The sequence below is a fragment of the Erpetoichthys calabaricus genome, chromosome 4 (genome assembly GCF_900747795.2).
Source record: "Erpetoichthys calabaricus chromosome 4, fErpCal1.3, whole genome shotgun sequence".
Classification (NCBI taxonomy): domain Eukaryota; kingdom Metazoa; phylum Chordata; class Cladistia; order Polypteriformes; family Polypteridae; genus Erpetoichthys; species Erpetoichthys calabaricus.
In genome coordinates, this window is record NC_041397.2 from 267,749,755 (window position 1) to 267,774,707 (window position 24,953).

The window sequence follows — 24,953 nt, forward strand, 5'->3', positions numbered from 1 at the left end:
GCTATCTGGGGTCCACCAAAAAACTGTCAGTCTCTTGCTGATGCTGGGATTCCTACAGATGATGATCTTTTGGCAGGATTTGGCTGCTCTCTTACAAAGGTGATGGTCTTCTTGGAGGGTTGGCACCGCTTAGCCCACTCAAGTCCTGTGCTGATTGACTCAGTCTCCATCGAAATGTTACCTCTCCAAGTGCCCTTATACAGTTGCTGACAATGTGAATTAATTGACTTTGTGTCAAATGAGCGGTTGCTCAAGGAGTCCGAAATGAAGCACATTAGCTGCATTGTGAAAGTGTGTCAGTTATGGCACTATGGCCATGTGGCGTGATTCCTCAAGGGTGACCCAGCCTGCAGGATCCTCATTGTTGAGGACTCGAGTGGCTAGACCAGGCCAAGGAGACACCCACGTAACATTCAGCTGCGGCAGATAGATGGTCATTTCTGGAGGGTGGGACTGGACCGCATGTTTGCCTGGAGGGTTGTCAACCAGGATTCTGAGCTGTTTTGTCATATGGTGGATGCAGCAACACACTGTACCAAGTGCATGCTCCCCAATCTGACCTGACCTGAACTCACATCAGATGTTTGTGCTGTCTCCTTCAAATCTGAATTATTTGTTGAAATATTTGGTCATTGAGGTTTTCTTCTTCATGTTCCAAACCATTTATTTTAAGCAAATGTCTGCCAATCTGAGCATGAATGAAGTTTGTAGCAGCTGGGCATAGGTTAGACTAATAGGGTCACTTAATGTCAATTTTCAAAGTATTCTACTATGGGCTTTCTATACCACACTTGTGCTCTCCCACCTTTGAAAGCCTTCTGAAAGGGGATTTTCTCACTTCTTTGTGAGCTACTGGAAAATGCTGTATGCTGAAAGCTGTGCATACCCACAGAAATGCCCACCCACACACATGTGTGCCAGAGGAAGCACTTGTCAAAAGCAGACTACTAACAACCGGTTTATTAAAAAGAAAAAAAAAACACATTTTCATTTCCACACATTTTTATTTTAGTTCAGTTAGTTTTTAAACACAGATTTTATTTCAGTTTGGTTTTCATTTTTCACTCAGCTTTTAGTTTCATTTTTATTTTATTTATTGAAATGTATTCTTTAAGCTATTCAGGGTTTCAGGTTGCCACCCAGAGCCTATTCTGGTAGCACTGAACTCAACATGTTAAACAATCCTGGACAGAGTGACAGCAATTTGTAGGGCTCCCTTAGGTGCACATCCTATTTAGAATTGCCCACCCTAACATACCTGTTTTGAGGATATGAGAGGAAAATCTCAGACAATCCTAATCATACACACTGAGAACCTAGACACTCCAAATAGAAAGGCAATAGGAATCCATGAGAAGCAGAGCTAATTACAATGTCATCATACTATCTACATCAGTGGTCTCAAACTCAAGCCCTGGAGAGCCACAGTGGCTGCAGGTTTTCATTCTAACCCTTTTCTTAATTAGTGACCTGTTTTTTGCTGCTAATTAACTACTTTGAATTCATTTTATTTGACTTGCTCTTGAAGCTTCAGACCCCTTAATTTTTTTTTTACCTTAATTAGCAGCCGATATTGAGATACAAAGCGAGACAAATATGACCAGCAAATTGTGTCCATTATACACTATCTTAAAATAAAGAAAGATGAAGGTCTCAGGAATGTTGATCTGCTGAGGTCCCCAAAATATATAAACAGTTCTCTTAGAAAAGAGAAAATCAACCATTTCAGAATTCAAATCAACCATTGCACAACGAGAGCAGCAACAAGCCATGGAATTAAAGAACCAGTTTAATTAACGGCAAGAATCAGTGCCTAATTAAGCAACCAGTTGGAGTTTGAGGCCCTGACTTAGTTGGTCTTCTGTTGGCTCACTCACTTCACATTTCATTTCTGTTTGGGTGCCATTTAAGGAAAGAAATTCAGGGGAACAAATCTTCAAAAAAACAAGTCGATTAAAATGAAAGGAAAAGGAGTTAATTAGCATCAAAAACTTGTCACCAGTTAAGAAAAGGGTTAGAATGAAAATCTGCAGTGACTGTGGCCCTGATATACATATTAATTTAAAATTAATGAAAAATGACTGGTAGAAACAATTACTCATTCGCCAATATGCTAAAAACACTTGCTAAGATAATTTTCTTGTGTAGCAATGCTAATTTTTTATTATACATCTCCAATTCTGTGCAGTGCTTTAACTGGGAATTTGCATTGTGTCTATGTGAGGATAAATACTCACAAGTATTTTGTGACTGCATGTAATTTTATATTTGTATATAACGTATTGTGATGGACAGGACACCAGCTGGATGGAAGGACATGGGGAGAGAGCATCTGCAAGGAACTATCTCTCTCGGGACGTTAGAGGGCAGCCTTCAGGGCACATATCTGTCCCTCTATCCTTTCTGGATCCATTTCTGATCTTTTACTGTCTGCACCTATTCCATCAACACTAGATAGTTTTGTTCACCACTATAACACAGCCCTTCACTCAGCATTAGATAAAACAGCTCCTTTAAAACATAAGGAGGTTTCCTTTAAACGCTCAGCTCCTTGGTATAACTCAGAATTGTGATCTATGAAAGCAGCTGGCCGACGCCTTGAGAGAATGTCACGTAAGACTGGCCTCACCGTGCACATCCAGGCTTTCTCTGACCACCAAAGAGCTTACAGAGAAGCACTAACTTCTGCCAAGAACACCCATTATGGCAGAATAATAGAAAGTAGCCATGATAACCCAAGGGTTTTGTTCTCTGTAGTTAATAAACTACTCGAACCCGCATCTGGTCCAACTACCTCTTCTACTGAAGTCTGTGAGGAATTCCTCCACTTCTTCCGTAACAAAATTAAAGATCTAAATAATTCAACCAACATAAATACATCATCTGTTTATATCTCTCCCTGTTTTCCCACTCCATCCAGCTCCTTCTCTAAGTTCTCACCAGTCACATCTGCGTTTGTTAATGACCTGCTTTATAAGATGAGGCCGACTACTTGTGTACTGGACCCCATCCCCACCACACTACTGAAATCCTGCCTTCATGCCATAATCCCGACTGTTACAACAATAATAAACTCATCCCTTGACACTGGCTCTGTGCCGCTCACTTTTAAAATTGCTTCTGTAACCCCAACGTTAAAAAAGTCTGGCCTTGATGCTGACAATCTTAACAATTTCCGGCCTATTTCCCACTTACCTTTCCTGTCAAAAGTTCTTGAGCGTGTTGTAGCTTCCCAACTCACCAATTACCTAACCTCTAATAATTTGATGGAACCCTTTCAGTCTGGTTTCAGGGCGCAGCACAGCTGTGAAACTGCTCTGCTACGGGTAACCAATGATTTGCTTATGGCAGCAGACTCTGGACAAACCAGCATATTAATTCTGTTAGACCTCAGTGCAGCATTTGACACTGTCAGACATGACATCCTACTGTTCAGAATGGAGAACATGCTGGGTATCTCTGGCACTGCCCTCCAGTGGTTCAAGTCCTATCTGACTGATAGGCAAGAGTTTGTTAGTCTTGGCAACAGTAGATCCAGCTCAGCGCCAGTCACACAAGGAGTCCCTCAGGGCTCTGTCCTCGGTCCTCTGCTTTTCTGTATTTATATGCTTCCCCTTGGCCATATTATCCGTAGTTATGGATTGGGTTATCATTTTTATGCAGATGATACTCAGCTCTACTTCAATGTTAAAAGTGGAACTTCATCAGAGCTTTCTCAGCTCACAACCTGCCTTAGTGAAATTAAAACCTGGATGGAGCAGAACTCTTTAAAATTAAATTGCAATAAAACTGAACTCCTGCAAATTGGGACTAAAATGCAACTTAATAAAATGAGCTCCTTCCCAGTCCATCTTGGCAGTGATCTCATCAGACCTGCCTCTACTGTAAAAAATCTTGGTGTCATTTTTGACTCCTCCCTCACTTATTCCGCCCACATAAATCACATTAAGAAACTTTCTTACTTTCACCTCCGTAACATATCCCGTGTTCGCTCCTTCCTCTCCTTCTCTAATGCTGAGAAACTTGTCCATGCTTTTATCACATCCCGCATCGATTATTGTAATTCCCTACTGGCAGGTGCCCCTTCTAATCTTATATCACAGCTCCAGCTTATTCAAAACTCAGCTGCAAGAGTCCTTACTCGAACCAGCAGCAGCGAGCACATCACACCCATCCTGCTCCGCCTTCACTGGCTCCCTGTGTCCTACAGAATCGAATATAAAATCCTACTAATAACCTACAAAGCTTTAAATAACCTCGCGCCAAACTACATCAGTGACCTTCTCCATCACTATGTGCCTGCCCGCCCACTAAGGTCCTCTGATTCTGGTAATCTTGTTGTGCCCGTCACTAATCTACACTCCATGGGTGACAGGGCCTTCAGCTGTATAGCGCCCAGACTCTGGAATGACCTACCAAAATTAATCAGGTCAGCTGACTCCATGAATTCTTTTAAAAAACAACTCAAAACTCATCTGTTCAGGAAGGCTTTTAGCTCTACTTGACTTTATTACCTTTCTCTCAGTTTACTTCTCTGTCAAGATGCTCATGTAACCTGTATGTGTGTGCGAGACCATTAATTATGTTGTCTGTTTTTTTTTTTCAGAATTTACTGTCTTAATCTTCTTTGTTTATTTATCTGGTTTGTACAATGCTATATACTGTATATTCTGCTGTTCTTTATTTATTCTGTAAGTGCCTTGAGCATGGGAAAGGCGCTATATAAATAAAATGTATTATTATTATTATTACTGGGAGTTGGAGTTTGGCACAGCCCTGTTGGGTTCCGTGGGGGCCGCCAGGGGGAGCTGCAGAGCCCTACTTTGTGCTTTCACAGAGCCACCTGGACCACTTCCAAGACCAGCTTAAAATAAGGTGCCTCACTCCATTCAGGGAGCCAGAGTTGGGTGGAAGAGAGTGTGAGAGTGTGAGAGAAAGAGAGTATGAGAGAAAGAGAGTGTGAGTGTGAGAGAAAGAGAGTGTGAGAGTGTTTTTTTGCTTGGTGCTTTGGACTGTGTTACTGTGGGGAGTGAGAGAAAAGCGCTTCCCCATGGAAATAAAAATGTGTGCTGTATAACACTTGTGTCTCTGCCTGTCTGTGTCAGGTTAAGGCAGCTGTATGCACCCCAGTGGTCCACAGTATGTAATTTATTCCAGCATTGCCCAGTATAAACAAATAACTTACTTGCTGCAACCTCTACGTGGCAGGCAGCCTCTTAAAATAACATTTTTAATATCCTTTAAAATCTGTAGCCTATACAAAAATATTGTAACAAGAATTGTACCATTAGAGCTACTCTTCACGTACTGTGGTGGCAACCCAATAAAAGCATTTAGGTATCCACTGGCCATTTGATTTTCCAACACTTAAACTACTAGCACTACTAATCAAACATCTGCTGTACATTGCTTTCATTATCTTCTCTCACTTATTTAGGTTTTTGCCTACTTGAATAAATAATTTTCTTCTTTAGAGAAAATATAAATTGGTTCATAAACCTTTTGAAAAAATTATGTATGATTTTACAGAGTAACCAATGAACAGTTAAATATGCCTGCAAGTTTCTACTTTTTAATTTTTAACTATTCAGAGAAAAATGGTACTACTTTTAAAAACAGTAGTAAATGTAATAATACATTTCCTAGCTTTTCTGAAAATATGTTTTCACTTTTTCATTATATGTTATGAAGTGTAGATTGATGGACAAAAATTAAATCTACAGTCAGTGCCAGTGTTAGGTTGTTTTACGCCCTAGGTCAAGCTTATTAGTACACCAATTGACTTTTTGGTAGCTAACTCATTAGGGTTAGTTTTCTGCCCCTTTTTATCTGTGCCCTTTGCAAATGCCTAATTTGCCTTAATGGTGGCACAGGCCCTGTCTACAATTCAATAAAGTGTGCATAAGTGAAAGGGTTTGAGTACTTTTTGAATCTACTGTATATAAGATTACAATAATACAATTCAAACCTTAACTAGCAGATTTGTGGTGAAACAAAAAGGCAATTTCAGGAGGATATTAGTTTGATAAAATAAATGTCACCTGTGAAGAAATGGAAAATGATATGGACAATCTAATACAAATGGCAATTCATATCGGGGTGGCACAGTGGTTCAGTAATAGTGCTCACATTAAGGCGACCAGGGTATGTCTCCTGGGTCCTCCCTGCTTAGAGTTTACATGTTCTCCCTGTGTTTGCGTTAGTCTCCTCTGGGTTTCCTCCCATAGTCCAAAGATGTGCAGGTTATGTGGACTGGCGATCCTAAATTGGACCCAGTGTGTGGCTGGGTGTGTGTGTGTGTATGTGTGTGTGTATGTGCTCATCCTATGATGGACTGGCACCATGTCCAAGGACAAATGTCTCTGCCTTGCACCCTGTGCTAGCTGGGATAGACTCAAGTACCTCCCGCGACCCTGTTCAGGACTAAGTGGGTTAGAAAATAACTGCCTGAGTTCAAATCAGTAATACAGTACATATTAGAAAGCACTGAAACACCACAGATTAAAAAAAATAATAAATCAGGACTTGTTTCTATCTCCCTTAGTAATATATCAGGATGAGTTGATGTTAGTAAGGCACGTATATCTTAATCCAATCTAGAGGTTCAAGGACATCTCTTCCAAGGCTTTGTTTATGCTGTGAGAAAGAGAAGTAACTCAGTGTAGACTGTCTAGAGATTCATGGAAAAAGCTCTGATCACTTTTAATGACCTGAATTAGACCATAACTTATTATTATTGCTGGCATCCCTGTCTTGGGGAATTAATAACAAAATTTTTAATAATTTTTACTGATTGTGAACCAGTGAAAAGATTTTATGAATTTTATCCATGCTTTGTGTGGTGTACTGGTGAAGGCAGTTGACTGTAAATCTTAACATTACCATCAGAAATGGCATGGGACACTGCTCCTTTCACCTGCCTTTGGCCCTAACCCCTCCTATTTTAAGCTGTTGTGTGGCAATGTTCATTAAGCTGCAGTTACAGATTGGATGTGGGCATAAGGACATAATAAGGGGCATAAGAAAGTGACTAGGTCAGTGGCATTATCTAAAGTCTTACATTTGTGACACCTACTATCTTAAGGTGCTTTCCCACCACACAAAACGTTTCTTAGGAATCAGTCACTTTTTAGAAACTTAGGAACTTTTGTAGCATTTCCACCACAGGAATTCGAACCATTTTCGGTGAAAACACAATCTATCTTGGGTGGGACTCAGGCGATGAATTGTGCTGATTGGCTAACCACAAAAAAATTTGTGGCATTTTACAAATCTGTTAGCAGTGTGGACTTTGGAGAGTTTTTGGTGATGATGGCATTCTATACTTCACATCACACTGCATAACTCTTCACAAGCTCCTGCCTTGGTATGCCATGCCATGCACAACATTGCAAGCAATAAGAAGGGGTTCCTGTGAACTCCCGAATGTACCTTACTTCACATCGCCTCACTCTTCTTTTTCATGTCAAATATTTTGCATAAGATTTATAGTTCCTGTTGTGTGATGGGAATGCAAGAAATGGAAAGTGTCCAGAGGCCACAAGTGGTCCAAGGCCTACATCATGCAGAAACTCATTGTTTCCTAAAAGTACATCAACATGATTATGTGAAGATAAAAAAAGAAATTCCAAAAGAAGTTCTAATTATTATTTTTGCTTCATGCAAATTTAGTTTGGTTTGACCTCTTTGTCTGTCCTTGACTTTGATTCTTGTCTCTGATTTGGATTTGATTGCTATTTTTAAATTTTTATTTTGGTTTCCTTTTTTGTGTATCTCTGATTTTCTGAGTAAATTTTTACTTGTCCATTCCTTGGCAGGAGAAAAGTATTTCATGTATTGGTATATCGTCTTGTTTTTCTATTGGGCACTGCCATTTTTGAGTCAAGGTTTGTGTATTGTTGGTAGTTACATTGTTAGTGCATGACAAGTGATATAACCATTTCAGTAGTATAAATGTCAATTTCCTGGTTGTCCAAAATTCTGGATACTGAAAAAACTTTTGTGGTGGTAGTTAATTTTTTTGACTCAACTTAAGGTCTAAAAGCTATTTCATGCATTACTTTGACATGAGTTTTGATTAGTGTTTGGTCTTTGGTAAATTTAGGTATAAGTGATTTTGGCATTGACCCTTGGTAGTTTTTGACTTTGAGTTTTGTTCCATCCTTGCCCTGAATTGTTTCTGAATTCTGTTGCCTACATTTTTACGACACATTCAGCATCCTGAGCTCAAATTATGCCACAAGCCATTGTCTTATTCAGTCTGTTCTCTGTGTATCTGTATGTTTTTCCCCCCAGGTACTCCAAAGTTTTCCTTTACACCCTAAAGAAGTTAGAAACACTGAAAGTGTTGCTATGATATGCTGTGGTCCTCTGCAAGTCTGATTGTATTAAGTGGGTTAAGAATGTTATTTTAGGTGAGGTTTAACATTAAACTTGTGCAAGACAAAATACAATATTTGTCAAGGTAATTCTGAAAATGAATTAACAAAGTATCAATAGAAATTTATTAACAAATTCTCACATCTTCATAGATTTGTTGTGTTTGAAAATAATACCAACATTGAAAATATTAGTTCAATCATTTCCGATCTTAGTCAGATGGGGGGGAGGGGTGATGTTAGAGCGCCTGCGCTTATTCAGTGCAGCAAGGACAACGCACATGTTGTTCTTTTTTTCTTTCAGTACACGTGGCTTCCCTGTTTATTTATATATCTAGTGACTTCTCTGCCTGTCTGTCTCTCTATTACGCAGTGCTCTGACTGTCTGTGTGTTATGGATCTTAAAAATAAGTTATAAGGACAGTTGTTCCTGTTAATTGCAGTCTCAATTGTTAAAAAAATATTTGAAAAGGAGCATCCCACATGAAAATATAACGATCTCAGTAACTGACAGTGCATACCAATGTATAAATTTTATGTCCGTTTGAGGTTTAAAAGAAAAGAAAAAAAAAGCAACACTTCATCCCCAGCGGGGAATCGATCTCAGGTCTGTGAGGCAAGGAAAAGCTGCTCTGCGCTAAAAGGCAAATCTTAATGCACTATGCCACAGAAGCTGTTGAATCATTCTTGAAGCTTTTGTGAAAGTGTTTATGTGATCTTTGGAACTCAGGCTTTATATATTGTATAGTTTATGCCTACTACATTTTGTAACATTTATTACTAAAATATGAAAAAGTTTCCGTTTTAACAATGTGTTTACATAGATTACTTTAGAATAATGATGTCTTATTTCCACTGTAAAACTCCACTTCACTCCCACATAATCAATCAAGGCGTGAGCTTTGAAAACTTCGCTCACGTTCTAAGTCGGTGGGGGGATGGAATAGCCGGCTGCTGGCAGCTTGTCTTTTATCAGCACATTTAGAGGACAAAGGATGCTGGCGGAGAGGTGTGAACGGATTTAAGAAGCGATTTAAGGTGGGCCGGATATACGAGTTTTTTCGTAGGCTCTGGTAATTCTAGTGTTAAACAAAAAAACTGCTGCCCCTTCTAAGTGTACAAATAAGATTAAAAAGACTGTCATCTATTTTTTATGCATGCTGATCGTTATATAGCCTTTAATGTTGAAGATGAAGCTTCAGAACCTGGACCAGTTGCTGTAATAGCAAAGTGATTGGTATTTATTTTTCCATTTGTCTTTAAAATGACATTTTCATTGGTACTTTAATTATGGTGAGCCCTGTCTTCCTAGAAATGTGTCGCACTGTCATGTATGCTTTTCTCTGAACAAACCACTTAGCATTTTCTAAAAATGTCTGCATTTACTTATGGTGCATGTAAGTTCAAAACATCTACTGGCATTGCATGAAACAATTATTTTTTTTGTAATAATCATACCCAGTCTGTGCAACAAGAAATGCAAAATCCCTGACATTTGGAAGAATTGTGTAAATCTCAGCCGTGCTGATATTTTATGCATCTTAAAGAGGACATGTTCGGGAGACAGAGGACATCTGGCCACTCTTGTACTTAGCCACCCGTGTTTTCTTTTCTTCTTATGCATGACAGTGCTATTTAGACATCACCAAGCTCTACAGAATTTTTTAAGATTGCACATTCAGCCTGAAGTTATTGTAACACCATAATAATTATCTAATAAGTTCTACTTCCTGCCTCCATAACCATATTAAGACAAACAGGAAACATGCCCCAGGATTTGATTATGTTTATATCCCTAATCTTTTAATAAGTGCAATCGGAGACATGGGTCGGTAATATTACAACAGAAGGTAATGGGGCAACTACATAGGTGTGTTTTATAGCACTGTCATTTATGTAATTTCAGACACACTTTTACAATATTTAGAGTCACCCTCAGAGATAATTGTGTTCTTTAATTTATTTTTACAATCATATATTTTTAATTGTACATTTGCCTGAAGCACCTATTTTAGACAATAATGATAGTTTTTATTATTAGTTATACAGTAATTATTCTTGGTTATACTTTGCACATGTTTTGTTGCGATTACCTTGGTCTATTTCAATAAACAAAAGCATCTGTGTTTTTTACATCCATTGTTTCTGTGTTTTGTAGCAGATAATGCTCGTGTCCACCTCTCGAACCCTCAGGTACCACTCTTCGGACCAGGTGAAAGTATAATAATACTTTATTTTAATATTACAAGGTGCACAAAGCACTCTCCTCCACACACTCATAAACACAATAAACTATTCTTTTCTAAACAAACCTCCTCCTCTCCCAGACACGTCGCCACCCTACCTCCCAGCTCAGCTCAATGTTCTGGGCTTCCCAGAGTCCTTTTATAGACCCTGACCCGGAAGTGGCTCCAAGCCAAACCCACAAGTCCGTTTTCCTTCCGGGTCAGGGCAAAGTCCTTTTCTTCATCCCGGGAGCACATCGCTTCTTCCCGTCACGTGACTGGGATGCACTCCCGGGTTACAGGGCACACAAGAGCTCACTAGCCCCCCTACAGCGACTCCTGGCGGCCCCCAAGGTATCCAGCAGGGCTGTGTCAAAACACTACACAGTCCATGAGGCCCTGCTGGAACTCGGGGCACAAATATGCTGTCCGGAGGGCTCCTCCTAGCGGCCTGGGGGTGATGACCGGAGTCCATAGCCGGTCGTCTGTCACAGTTTATTTTATCATGGTGTTTTTTTGTTGGGTTGGGGAAGCTGAGAACATTGCTTGGGGATACACATAGGCTTTGACTGCACTGCCATTAATGTTTAAATCATGCCGACTATTGTAAGTATCGATTTTTTTGGTTTCTGTATTTATTGCTTCTGTCTTTACTTTTTCAAATCTTAGATTACAGATTTTTGCCTTTTGCTATCTTTGTTAAAATCAGATAAAATTTTATGCAGATCCTGTATTGGACTTGTTTCTCAGGCCTAGGGGTTTGATGTTTTCTCTCCATTTAGGAGCATTTGTGGTAATTTCAAATATTTTTGAACTTTGAAATCCATTCTGTGCCTGTGGAGGCTGAAACTTGCTTATGGGGTTTGGGGTTAGGCTATCTGGGTGAGGCCTATCTTTAAGTAGTTTAGTGAAGGTCTTGGGGCCTCATGTATAAACGGTGCATACGCACAAAAATGTTATGTGCGAATGTTTCCACCCTCAAATCATGATGTATAAAACCTAAACTTGCCATAAAGCTACGCACATTTCCACAGTAGCTCATACCCTGGCGTACGGAAGTTCTGCGCTCGGTTTTGCAGACTGGCGGCACCCAGCATCAAAGCAGTGATATTGTTCCTGTATGGTTACCCTTTCTTTCTTACATCCAAATCCACAACGGTGGCTTTATCAAATACACTGAAATTAACCGCATATCGTTCATAAATTTAAGGCACCTGATTGTAATCAACCTGTAACAATATAATGGTGCACAGAATGGTCAAACTATTCCACTGCCATGGCTGCTTTAGTGTTGCTAGAGGACATCACAAATGGAAGGATTAGAAGAGAATGCGTATTCTGAGATCACAGTGATTTCCTGGCACATGATGATGACTGGTTTCTAAGTCGGTTTAGATTTCCAAGAGCGATCCTCTTGGAGCTGTGTGCTGAACTGGTGCCAGCTTTACAAAGGCAGACTTTGAGGAATTGTGCTCTACCTGCTCCTTTGCAAGTTTTGTCCACTCTCGGATTTTTAGTCACAGGAGCTTTTCAGCATGAACTGGCTGACCGATTTGGTATTTCTCAGTCATCACTGAGTCGTGCCATGCCAGCTGTATGGGATGGTATTATCTGCTTGTCAAGCAGATATATAACATTTCCGTACACTGTGGTTGAACAGGCAAACATCAAAGCACAATTTTAAGCAACATCCGGTTTCCCAATGTAATCGGAGCGGTCGACTGCACACACATTGCTATAAAAGCACCTTCACAGAATTAATTTGTTTATGTAAATAGAAAGCATTTTCACTCTATTAATGTGCAAATCATCAGTGATGTGAAAATGTGCCTCACTAATGTTTTTGAGAGATGGCCTGGCTCAACTCATGATTCATTCATCCTGAGAAACAGTAGTGTGGGGAACAAACTTGAAAGTGGTGCTGTGCGTGATGGCTGGCTTCTTGGTAAGATAAGACATTTATTACCTTTTTGGTCACAGTTGTACGTTATCTGTACGATGTAACCATATAACATGATTACTTAGGTGACAGTGGGTACCTGCTGAAGACGTGGCTCCTTACCCCTCTCGCCAACCCACTGACTGAACAATAGCAGACGTTATACTGATCTCCACTCTTGGGCACGGGTGGTGGTGGAACGTAGTATAGGGCAGCTTAAGGGCCATTGGCGCTGCCTGGATAAGAGTGGTGGAGTGCTGCTCTATAGTCTACAGAAAGTGGGTCGCATGGTGCAAGCATGAAGCATTCTATATAATATGGCACTCATTCGTAACTTGCCCGTACCTGAAGAGATGCGACATGATGAACCTGACCCCGGACCACCAATTGATCAGCCACACTGGACAGCATTACAATGTCAAATGAACGTAATTAACAGAATGTAAAAACAGGTAAGCAAATACATCATTTATTTTTTCACAAATTCATTTAATTTTTGGCTAATATCACACAATACTGCCTTGATATTTTGTAGTTCATTGGCTAAATGCCATTGTGCATTAGCTACATCTCTCACCGCATCCACCAATGTATTTTGGGATTCCAGAACTGCATCAGTCAGCACACGGCCAGATGATCGCCCAGCAGTTTCCGAGGCAGGTGTGTGTGACCAGCCAGCGCCCGAAGATGTGGTCGGCACAGAAGCAGCGCCATCATTGTCTGGAGCCATGTCCTCAGCATTGGGGTCAGCTTTTGTACTATTGTCTGGAGCTAAATAAACAGTAATTAATACAGCATCTGCTGACTGATTGTTTGTCTTATTACACATGCAAATTATTTACACGAGTATGGATAATGGTAATCAAAAAAAGAAATAAAAACTCACCGGCACCTGCGGTAATGTCAGAATCTCCCTCCTCCGCTGGTAAAATGATGGTAATAAGTGTGTCGCCAATAATTGCAGCAACTCACTGCTCAAATGGTGTGAGCTCCAGGAATTCATTACCTCCTCCAGTGGAGCTAACATGCAGACAATGAGCTGTGACTCTCCTTTTCACGGCAACTTTGATGTCTGACCACTTCTTTTTTAATTCGGTCACAATGCGGTTCTCTGCTCCAGCATTTTTGACTGCCATGCTATGCCACTCCATCAATTTCCTTTTGTTGCTAATGCCACTTCCTAAGCTACCAAATAAAACATTTTTCCTGACCTCTACTTAAGCTAGCAGGACCTCCATTTCGCATTCACTGAAATTTTTTTTTTTTTCCTGTGCTTTCACCACTGTCTTTCTGAAGCGCTGAAGGTAAGGGGCTATTTATAGTTGATTTGCATATTCAAATAGGCATAATTCTGGGAGGAGTTTGGGGTGGGACAGCAGGCGTGTGCACATGCGTTAATTTTCACGCTGACCGAGATTTATGTAGCAGAAGAACGTGAAAGCTACTTTTGTGCTTACATCATGTTATAGTGTGAAGTCTGAGTACGGCATTATGCAGGAGGCCCCTGCTCTGGTTTGTGGGTCCTTTAGAGGCCTCAGACCCTTTTCGATATTTTGTGTGCTCCATACCACAACAGGATGCAGTACATTCTTTAGCTTTATGGAAATTATACAAGTATTATGTAGAATGTTCACTAAACTTAAATCCTTGACAGAAAAGACTTGCTCTCTGAGATAATCCCAGAGTCAAAGTGTGCCTTTTACGTCAATACCCTGCTCCGTGAAGTACCATGTTTTTATTTACTCCCCTTGTAGTGTTCTACATTTAAAGATTAAATGAACAAACAGTGTCTCATTCTTGCAAAGATTTAAGAGGTAATTTTAGAATTTTGTGTTGTCTTTATTTCCAGATTATGAAGGTTACACACCATCACAGGTGGGATCTGGACGTTGCATTTCATGTAATGATATTATTGTAAATCAGGCAAGACACCCTCATCTACACTATTACCAGTCACAATAAAGTGTTTAATTCTCTTAGTGTTATGTTCACCCCTGGAGAACTGAGTCAAAAAATGTTTTTTTAACAAGTAGAAAATGATATTATGTGTAACAGAAGCATGAAATATCAAAACATCAATATAAATACATTAGGAAAGGTATATCTAGTGTTCACTGCTATACTGATGCAGATTTAGTACACGTTATTTGTGTGACCTGCTTTGAAATAGTCACTAATGCAGAGTTTGATGATAAAATTGGGACTGAAGAAGTGTGTGTAATAATTTAATTTTGTTGCTTGAGCATGAGGGGGCAGCATGACAATGCCTGGACCACAGGATGAACACCTCCCTTGTGTTATTATAGCCTACTGCCGAGGTTTAGTGACTTCCACATTTCCTCTGACATGAATGACAGTTGCTCCATTGTGAGCATCACGACTGTTCAGTCATACAGTGCTGTATGCATCAGTTTCACTACCCTTGTCAATGTCTGGTGACCATTTCACATTATCATCACTACTGCTGATTCAACTTATGGTTCAGTTTCAGTTTATCCTAAAACTGGCTTTCCAGTTTCTTGCTTACATGCCACTGTATTTTGGTTGAAGGTTAAGTTCCACTAATGAATATTGATGAGTTACTTTAAATCGACAAAACACATAGAAATTTTCATTATTTTTTATAGCATACTGTTACCCACTAGATAGGAGTAGAATACTTTACCAAGAGTTTTTTGGGCTTAACACTGTAAAGTGGAACATAACACGTCACCCTGAGTCTGACTCTGGTTTACATACACAAATTCCAAGCCAGAGTCACTCTCAGGATTAATGCCACAAAGATTAATTGAAGGTCTCTTATTGCTTTGTAAACCTTCTCCACTATACAATAAAAAAGCTTATAGGTCATCTTTGTCATCTAAGTTTTTCAAAAAGTTTTTTTTTTAATCCTGATTATTTAAGGCTGAAATTATTGTACTACAGATATGCAATAAGAAAAACATTTCATTTGAAGCACAGAGCACAACTAAAACTTTTGTATTTTGGGATTACTGTATTCATTTATTAGTTTATTCCATCAAAATACATACTGACTCCATTTATTTTATTACAAAGTTGCTTGGAGACTAATCAATATTGACAGAAATTTACAAAAGGATGAAACAATGCTGAATGAGGCAAAAGTCCATGTCTGGGCTTGTTCACTCACACGCACAAAGAAAGCACTGAGCTCCACAACAGTGACTGTAGTCATTTTTAACCCAAGTCTCTAAAGTTGAGAAATAGCACTGTTAATTATTATTCCATTGTACTTTTATTTGAATCTTATTTTAAACAGCATTTATACAAAATTGACTGGATCAAAGCTTTGCAAAAATTAAAAAAAAATGCATTTCAATGAAGATGAATACAACACAATACAGGAAATGTACTGCGTTGAAAACAAACATAGCTATGCTATTGGTGATATTTTACAAGCATTAATATCATTCTTTGCGGAAATAATAAATAAGGCCTAGCCAAACCATTATCAGAAAATTATTGGTTAAATAATTCAAACTGATTATCTATAATGCTTCTTCATCTTCACTTTATATTTTGTGGATGTCTTGTCCAGGTGATGGTCACGGTGGCAACAAGGTGACCATCAAAATTTTGTGTCATATCCTGAAACTTTCCATTTTGTCACTCTGGCTACTTTTAAACATTTTTTGCTTTAGGTTAATGTTGCAATGTTGGCATATATATTTTTTCCTAATGTTTACTTTTACTTTGTTTTTTTTTTTTGTTTTTTTCATTCCACATTTTCCCCATTCCCACAGAGATTTTTATCAGTGCTCTTTTTTCAACCTTATCCTGAGGATGTGTACTGCATATATAAATTGTCCCTGTATAATTAAATGTGTGTGTACAAAAACGTGCTCTGTGTTTGGTTCATATGATGTCTAGCATTGGTTCCTGCCTTGCACACAATTAAGCTTTTACAAGCTCCTGAGTCTCACAAACTTGTAATGGAGAAAATAGGGTTCAGAAAATGGATGGATGATTGAGTTTGTGTTCCTTCTTAAATCCAGACACACACACATGGGTTGAATTGACTTGATGTAATGCAAGAAAATGTGGGTTCTTGTGCGTGTACATCCCATCCGTTGGTGGTTATTACCTTCCACATATTGCTGGCAGGATGGGCCATAAATCTGCATGAATCTTATTAAACTAAAGCTGGCATTCAAAACTCATGAATAGCCTGATTTAATGTCATATTTTATTGGTTAAAATGTTCTTCTTTAAAGCCATATATTTCAACATAATGCCATGTTAAAGAAAATAATGATGTTATTCAGGAGTGAAACCATTACAGATTAAACAATATATAATATATATATTTACAAATTCTCCAGTGTCATACCACCATACCCTAGGAGACATGCACGACAGTATTAATAAATGAAAAATACAAATTCAGAAGATAAACTCATGCTGCTAGAGCTTTATTCGAGTTTCACCCAAAATGTTTTCCCTGCATGACAACTAGGCATGGCTTTGGTTACAGAAGATTTTCCTTCCATCGCCTCACACTGACAACATGGTCCTCATTAGTGGGGAACAGTATCACTTTACACTGAAGTAATGGTTCTGGAAGCCCACTCTACACAATTCCAGCAATTTTAACTTGCATTTCATTTACATGTAATCTACTTAAATTCCCAAGGCAAATGCAAACTTGCACTTAAAAGTTAAAATCAGCCACAGAGCAGCAGATGTTAACTCTTGTAAGAAAATGTCTAGGGGTGTTTAATTATTATTAATTAGTGCTATTTTATTTTTCTTCTTCCTTCAATTAAAACTATAATAATGGCCGGAGTATCAAGACAGTTTGTAAACTGTTATTATTATTCATGCTAAATCCATGAAGTCAATTGCCAGGAGTTATTTCTATTTTTATTAGTACTTACTCCACCTGCTTTATGTTTTGGCCTTTTTATCCTTGCCTTAGTACTGTATTACCCTAAATGTCATTAAGTGTGTATTATCTCTGTTGCAGAAAGTGCTCTGTACATTAATGTATTGCTTGTTATCTATTGTAATCTACTCACATGTGTTATAGTGTAATGTATCGTATCATTTGTTTTATAAAGATGGCATTTACTACGTAAGACAAAATCTACAACTAAAATACAATAACTTATTTGTCAGCTTTTTATCAAGTTATAATAGTGTAATGATGTATCCAGTAGGAGTGGCGCAAGTTAGAGATTGCAGTTTTTACCAAACCAAATATCTATGAACTATCTCTCTCTACATACATAATACAAAACTGTATCCTTCCCTAGTGATATGGTGGTAACTCTAAGATGAAGAAAGAAAAATAACACTAAAGAAAGGATACACTTAGCTTCTTTTAATTTCGGCTTACACTGCAGATAATACAAGTTCAAAGGAAGCTCCTGGCAAAGCACTATGCAGTTGTGGGGTTCCTGGCAATCAGCTCTATTCACTTTGAGAGTGCAGGAGGCGAGTAGAAATCATGTTGTCCATCTATCCATAGGTGAGCTTCAGTTTTCAGTACAATTGCAAGATCTTTACAGCTTTGTTTTTCTTTGGTTCCAAAATAAGAATATGCAATTTCCAAACATTCAGTCTTTCAGCTAGTCCAATTTTAATAGCACACAGTAACTGCTGACCATAAATTGACCGTCACCAAACAAGGTGTTTCTCCGTCTCCCTGTAAGCTTGCTAGTGTTGCTTAAATGCTTGCACTTTGTTGGAATGCTTTACATTATCTTTTGCTAATAAATGCAATCAAAAATGTTTTCTTCTTTTGTGCTTCTTCTTGTTTTTATTGTTATCATTATTATTGTAAGGGGTAAGGTGATGTTAAACATTTTACCTTTTCAGATTTTGCTACCTTTTTATTTGTTTAAGTAGCATATTCTGTTTATTGCTATCCAGTTTACTTTGTCCATAGCGATTCTTCAGTTTTAGCTAGTAATGTAAATAATCGTAAGGCTGGTGTGTGGAATATTTACTTGTTCCTGTTCCTTTCAGCATAGTTGTGCCTATGCTTTCTCTGCAATAAAATACATCCCATCAAAAATTAATAAATAAATAATAACAATAATACACATTTGTTCACTTTAACACAGAACTGGATAAATGGGGTTAAAAATAAATGGATAATGATAGTAATACTAATAATCCACTCTCCTAATTTGCTTATGAAGGGCAGGGTTTGGGGGCAGCTGGAGCCTATCCTAGTGCTCATCAGATGCGAGGCACAGAAAAATACATCGACAGGGTGGCAGTCCATCACAGGGTGAACACACCCACACACGCGCACACACACGCACACGGGCCAGTTTAGCAATGCCAGTTCACCTATACTGCATGTCTGTTTTTACTGTAGGATTAAACAGGAGCACTTGGAGGAAACCCACCCGGGATAATAACCCCTGCACCATCACAATGGCCGATAATAATAATAACAACCACAATTTTATTACTGCAACAACAGAACTTATTTTTATAGCACATTTTCATACATTGGATGTAGTTCAAAATGTTTTACAAAATGTCAGTGAAATAGTTGCAAGAAAAGGAAAACAAATTAAATTGGTTAATAATAATAATTAATAAGTAACAAAAAATAAATCTGCACTTATATAAAATATATATACAATAAGTAGAAAGGAAGAGTCATTATATAGAGTATTGCATTCTAAGTCTTTTAAGATGAGTACGATGATAAGGACAGATGGCCAGGATGACAGGAAAAAAAAAAACAACTCTTGAGAAGCTGGAGAAAAAAAACAGAATCCTCAAGGATTTCAAGGCCAAAAGACCACTTAGCCCCCAGTGGGCACTGTACCAAAAAAAATGTTCTTAAGTCATTCCTTAACATTTTTAGGCTTCATTCGTTGATCATTGGGCTGTCTGCTTTCATTTGAACATCACAGGCAGCTGCCCCGTACTTTCATCAGGTGATGGTGGTTTAGAAAAACTGGAAATGAACGCAGAGAAAAATAAAAATTAGTAATGACAACAAATTGAGGAAGAATAAGACAATTATAGGCATGTAGAGTCTATTAGGAGTAGAACGAAAATGTAGCTAAGAAAAATCGAAATTAAACAAGTGAGTTTTTAGGAGTTTTTTAAGCAATTCATGGTGTTAGCTTGGCATTTCTCTATTGGAAAAGTATTCTAAAATTTTGGTGCTTAACTGCAAAAGGCTGCGACTCCATTTCTTCTATGCTTATCTCTTAGAATAATAAGCAGACCAGTATTAGTAGATCTAAGGTATATGACTTGGAAAGTAGTGGGACAGGCATTCCAAAATATAGGAATTATTATTAGTATTATTTATACTACATCAATATTTATTAGTATTATTTATACTACATCAAGTATAACATAGCTCTTAATAAAAAGTTAAATGCAATTTTATTGTATTATTGCTTTTATAGGTAGCATATTCTATTTAGTGCTAGACAAATTAATTTGTTCTTGGTAACTCTTCAGATTCAAATAGTAATATAATTTAATAAAATTTAACAAGTTATTATCTCAGAAAGTGTTGAGTTTTACATTCTATAACATATATATAATTGATTATATTAATAAAACTTCAGTCAATGAATAATACCTTGCTGAATTATCGTTGCAGTTTAAAAATAAAACATCACAGAAATGGTGCCCTATTCTCTAAATGCAGTGGCTTCTTTATATTGTAGCAGATTTATGCTGGACTGGCTGCAGTTCACTCATTTTTAGGATTCTAACCCACACAGTAACTCCTTCATTCTCAGTCTTCCTGGACGACTTAGATTGTGGTTTCAAAGAAATATTCCTTTAGCCACTTAGTGAGCTACAAATACTGTACTATTCCTTTGTAATGAAGACAACCCCACTACTTCTCTTCTAATGAATTCCAAGCTTAACTGTGTATCATCCTGTCGTGTGGATCAGAGTTGTTTAGGGCGATAAAGACACAGGTTGCCTACCACAAAAATGTTTTTTTAATATAAAAAATAATAAAAACTGAAGAGACTGACAGTATGCTTGGCAAGGAATATTACAATAACAGCATAAGTTATTGTCATTTCTTAGTATTTGTTACATATTTTTTTCAGTATACTTGTATACTATCATTAAGGAGGAACACTGTGTATTCATAATAAAAAAGCAGTGTTTTTCTTTGCTCTTTGATCATGAGGAATAATTGGCAAATAAAATTTAAATTACACGTTTTAAAGTGCTTACTGTATTTACTCTGTTCTCATTTTTTATTGTTGAAATGGAAACAATTCTTAAGAAAAAAATACACCAAGTTTGGGACTGGCTCTGTTTATTTTAAAATTTATTTGAAAAGTGTGAAATAAACTGAGAAAATAATTATTTGAATTGTCAGTTCAGTTGACTCCACTTTGTTTAAATTGGGGCCATGGAAAGGATACTTGAGCCAATTGTTTCTTTACACAGAAATTTCAAACATCAGTGTGTAACATCCAAATACAAGTGTGTACACTAAACGGCTAATAATGATTATTTACAGTAATTGTTATCCCAGTTTTGTTTTTCAGCTTAGGCCAGTGGTGGTTTTGGCATTAAGTATTTTTAGTGATGTTAGACAATATTCTAAAATTATTGCAAAATGTTTTTCAGTATATGCCAGCGCTTATGACCCACTTGTGAAATACCTCAATTTGCAGTTGTGAAGCAGTTGTAATAAGTGGGATTAAACAGTGCAGTAAGGTGGCAGAGTAGTAAGTGCTGCGATCTCACACCTCCAGGAGACTGTGCTCAACTTCAACTATTTCACTCCATAAGACGTGCAAGTTAATCTGTTTGACAATTTGCTCTCATGAAGGAATGTGTATGTCAGTGTGCCCTGTAATAGACTGGCACCTTGTCCAGGTCTGACTCCTGCCTCATGCCTGATGCTACAACAACAAGATCTAGCCCTGAGCTCAAAGAAGTATAGAGATGGATAGGAAAGATTATACAAACATCCAGAATTCAGCTTTAGCATTGGCAATTAAACAAAATGGCCAGGCACACCAGATTTTGCACTTACAGCTTTATTACACAAGCAATAGCAATAACCTGCGCTCATAAGCACTATGTAAGATTTGTGGAACAAAGGACTAAGCTGTTCTGTGTGCTTTGAACACTACTACTGGGTCAGAGTAACAGTTGATGAAAGCTTTAATTTGGCTAACATTAATTAAGGTTAACAATTTTTTTGTCCTGAAGCATATTTTTTTCTGTTTATTATCATGTATAATTACATATTTTTACATCTCACACTAATGAAATACTGGCAGGGTCAGCGTCTGTTTTACAAAGTCCCTCTCGGAAATTAAATTACATGCTTTCTTACATCTGAGTGCTTAAGCCACTAGGCTATGTCCTCCATTTCTAAGAGAGGCATAGCTTTAAATTAAGAACTGTATTTAAAATAGAAGTGATTAAAATTGCTCTTGAAATTAATTGTAAATTTTAAAAGTCACATTGCCTTCTTTATTTTTTTTTTTAACTTTAGCACTCCAAACATAATATGGTATCAATCATGTCAGAGGCTATTTTTAGATATTTCCCTTTTACTTGTTTTTAATTTTCATGTAAAATAAATAGAATGCTTTACAAAAAGGTATCAGCAAATTTCTGAAATTATATTCTTTCACTGACTAGGTTTATTAATTATTATTGCTCTCTATAAATTCCTATCAGATAGTATACTCTTTAAATATTGTCAAATAAAATGGTCACATAATGAAATATTATTATTATTATAACAAATATAGATCCACATCAGGGTTACATTGTAAAGCAAACATGAGAGCAGAAGTATTTATGTAAAGAATGAGGCCGGTGAAATGTTTAAGCGAAAAGGCAAAAATATTCATACTTGCTTGAGTGATGGTACAGATTGGTTTTATGAGTTATTTTCTTTCAAAGTAAATGTGGTCGGGTGCTGTCAGGATTGGCACATAACCACTGTTTCCTCGGAGCTGTGGATGTGTGTGCATGCATATAGGCTGTGGATCAACCACACATGGCAAAGGCCAATGTGCATGAAGAAGAAAGGTTGTGTCCATGATATTCTCAGCAGTACAAAAGACTACAATTAGTTTGTGCTTGTATTTCAGTTTTAATTGGTTTGTCAAATAGCTATACCAAACATGTTATCATTACCGTCTGTTTAATTTTATAATGTATATTTGTTTTTGTTTTGCACACAATAAAGAAAAGTCTGAAATAGACGATATTCCCAGCAGCGTAGAGGTCTGTAAATGTTGTGGTGCTTCTTCTTCAATTTTAATGTGTCATCAGATAACTAGACCAAAGTATCTGCTAATATCATTATTATTTTTTATGACTTTTGCCACGTTAGTACCAGTTTTTGCCACATGAACAGACATGCACAAACAGAAATAATAGTCCTGGGGTGCATACTGGTCATTCTTTAAAATATTAGTTGTCTTTTTTTTACTAAATTGCATGATGGCTCAGTGGTTACAGCACCCTGGGGTGCAAATCCTGTATTCAGACACTGTCCATAATGGATTTTATGCATTCCTTTTGTGTTATGTGGGTTTTCCTCTGGTTACTCCAGTTTTCAATCTACGTCCCCAGTGACATACAAGTTAAGTTATGTGCCAATTCAAAACTTGTATTGTACATGCACGGGTGTTGTGAGAGGGTAGGCACTGCGATGGATTGTCAAGGGTGTTTCCTTTTGTGTGTTAAGTGCCAGTCTCCCATGGTTCTAAATTGGATTACATGGGTTAAAGAAGGAAATATAATACTTTTTGCCAAGTACAGTTCAAAATTCTTTTACTTCTCACTTCTTTTATATCACAATAAAATTGACCAGGTAAGCATTGAGTAATGTAATATCCACCTGTCTGTTTCTTTTCCTAGAGCAAATAAATGCCATTTTTTAATTTTTTATTTTCATTTGTAGTAAGTGTCCAACGACACCAACATGGAGTGGGAGGCAGAAATCAGTTCTAGACAATCCTCAATCCTCACTTCTCAATCTCTGGAGCTGTAAAACTGCCCTAACCATTACGCCACAATACATCATAAATATTTCAAAAAGAGCGAGAAAAGTCAGTCATCACAGGCAAGATTATAAAAACTAATTAATCATTTTGAATAAGGCACAAACATATTTATTGTTCTTTTTTGAAAACAAATTTTATTGCATATTTCTAAATTTATACCACAAAATACTTTTATTTTTCACTCTAAGGGGCCTAATTTAAAGTAGTATTTAACCTTTAATTAAAGAAAGCGTTGAAATAAAAATCTATAGCCGCAGGATTGAGGTTAGAAATCATTGTTCCACTGTGTATGATATTATTTTTGAATTTCTGTTTGTTTATTGTAGAATTTTGGTTCTGATGTGTTGTAATTAAATATGTTATCCTTAGTAGCTCTATAAAGCATATTGTGACAGTTTATGTTAATGCTGATATATGAAGAATAAACATTAACATCCATTGTAATCAATTTATTCATATAATCTGGTGACAATTTAATTTAAACTCTGAAATACATTTCCAAAGCCAACACTGCCACAGTTTGCTTTGCCTTTGGGTAACACAGGAGTCAGGAGCACAGGGAGAAGACAAAGAAACAGATGAGGAACTCTAGATGCCTCTGGGCGTTATTGTTTTTTCAGGAGAGAACTGAAAGCACACCAAAAAGGACATGTCCCCAAAGGGAACCATTTTGGACTGAACCTCATCCATTAATGCCAAGTCTAAAAAGCGGATCACCCCATCTAGTCATGTAATGTGGAGTAACTATATAGAAATTAGTGTTTAGGATTTCCGACAGCCAAAGACAAAGTGACTTCATCTAGTTAAAATATTATAAACGAGGTGAGTATTCACCTGGTCTGGAACACAAAAGCAAGCTTCACTCTAAGCAGCCTGACTCCTGGCTCAGGAGGCAGGCATCAAGACCTGCACAGGCCCAAAATGGGCCATTCAAGGGAGAGGAGGCCATAACAACTCTGGCCTGAAGGTTAAGGCCAACAAAGAATCTTTATAATGAATAATTTATTCACAAATATCAAAAAAGAGAATAAAAATAGAAAAAAGCGAAGTAAGGGGAAAACCAAATTTGATTAAAAAATCAGTCCAAAACCAACAAGAACAAATATGTTAACCAATAGCAAAATCTAATTTAAAAAAGTAGCAAAAATTCACAAAAATAGAAAACTCAATAGAATATTCATTATAATCTTTATTCTATCGACTTCAATGAACTTCCAAAGGGCTCAGTTCCTCCAAATGAATATAAAGGTGGGTGGTAGTCCCTCAATGGTGATGTCATGATGGTCCCACCCCTGAAACTATTTTAAGGGGAAGGGGCAAATGAAGAAAATAATATTAAAAACACATAATGAAAGAAATGAATAATAACATATTTATTTTTTATTGGTTTTGTTATTTT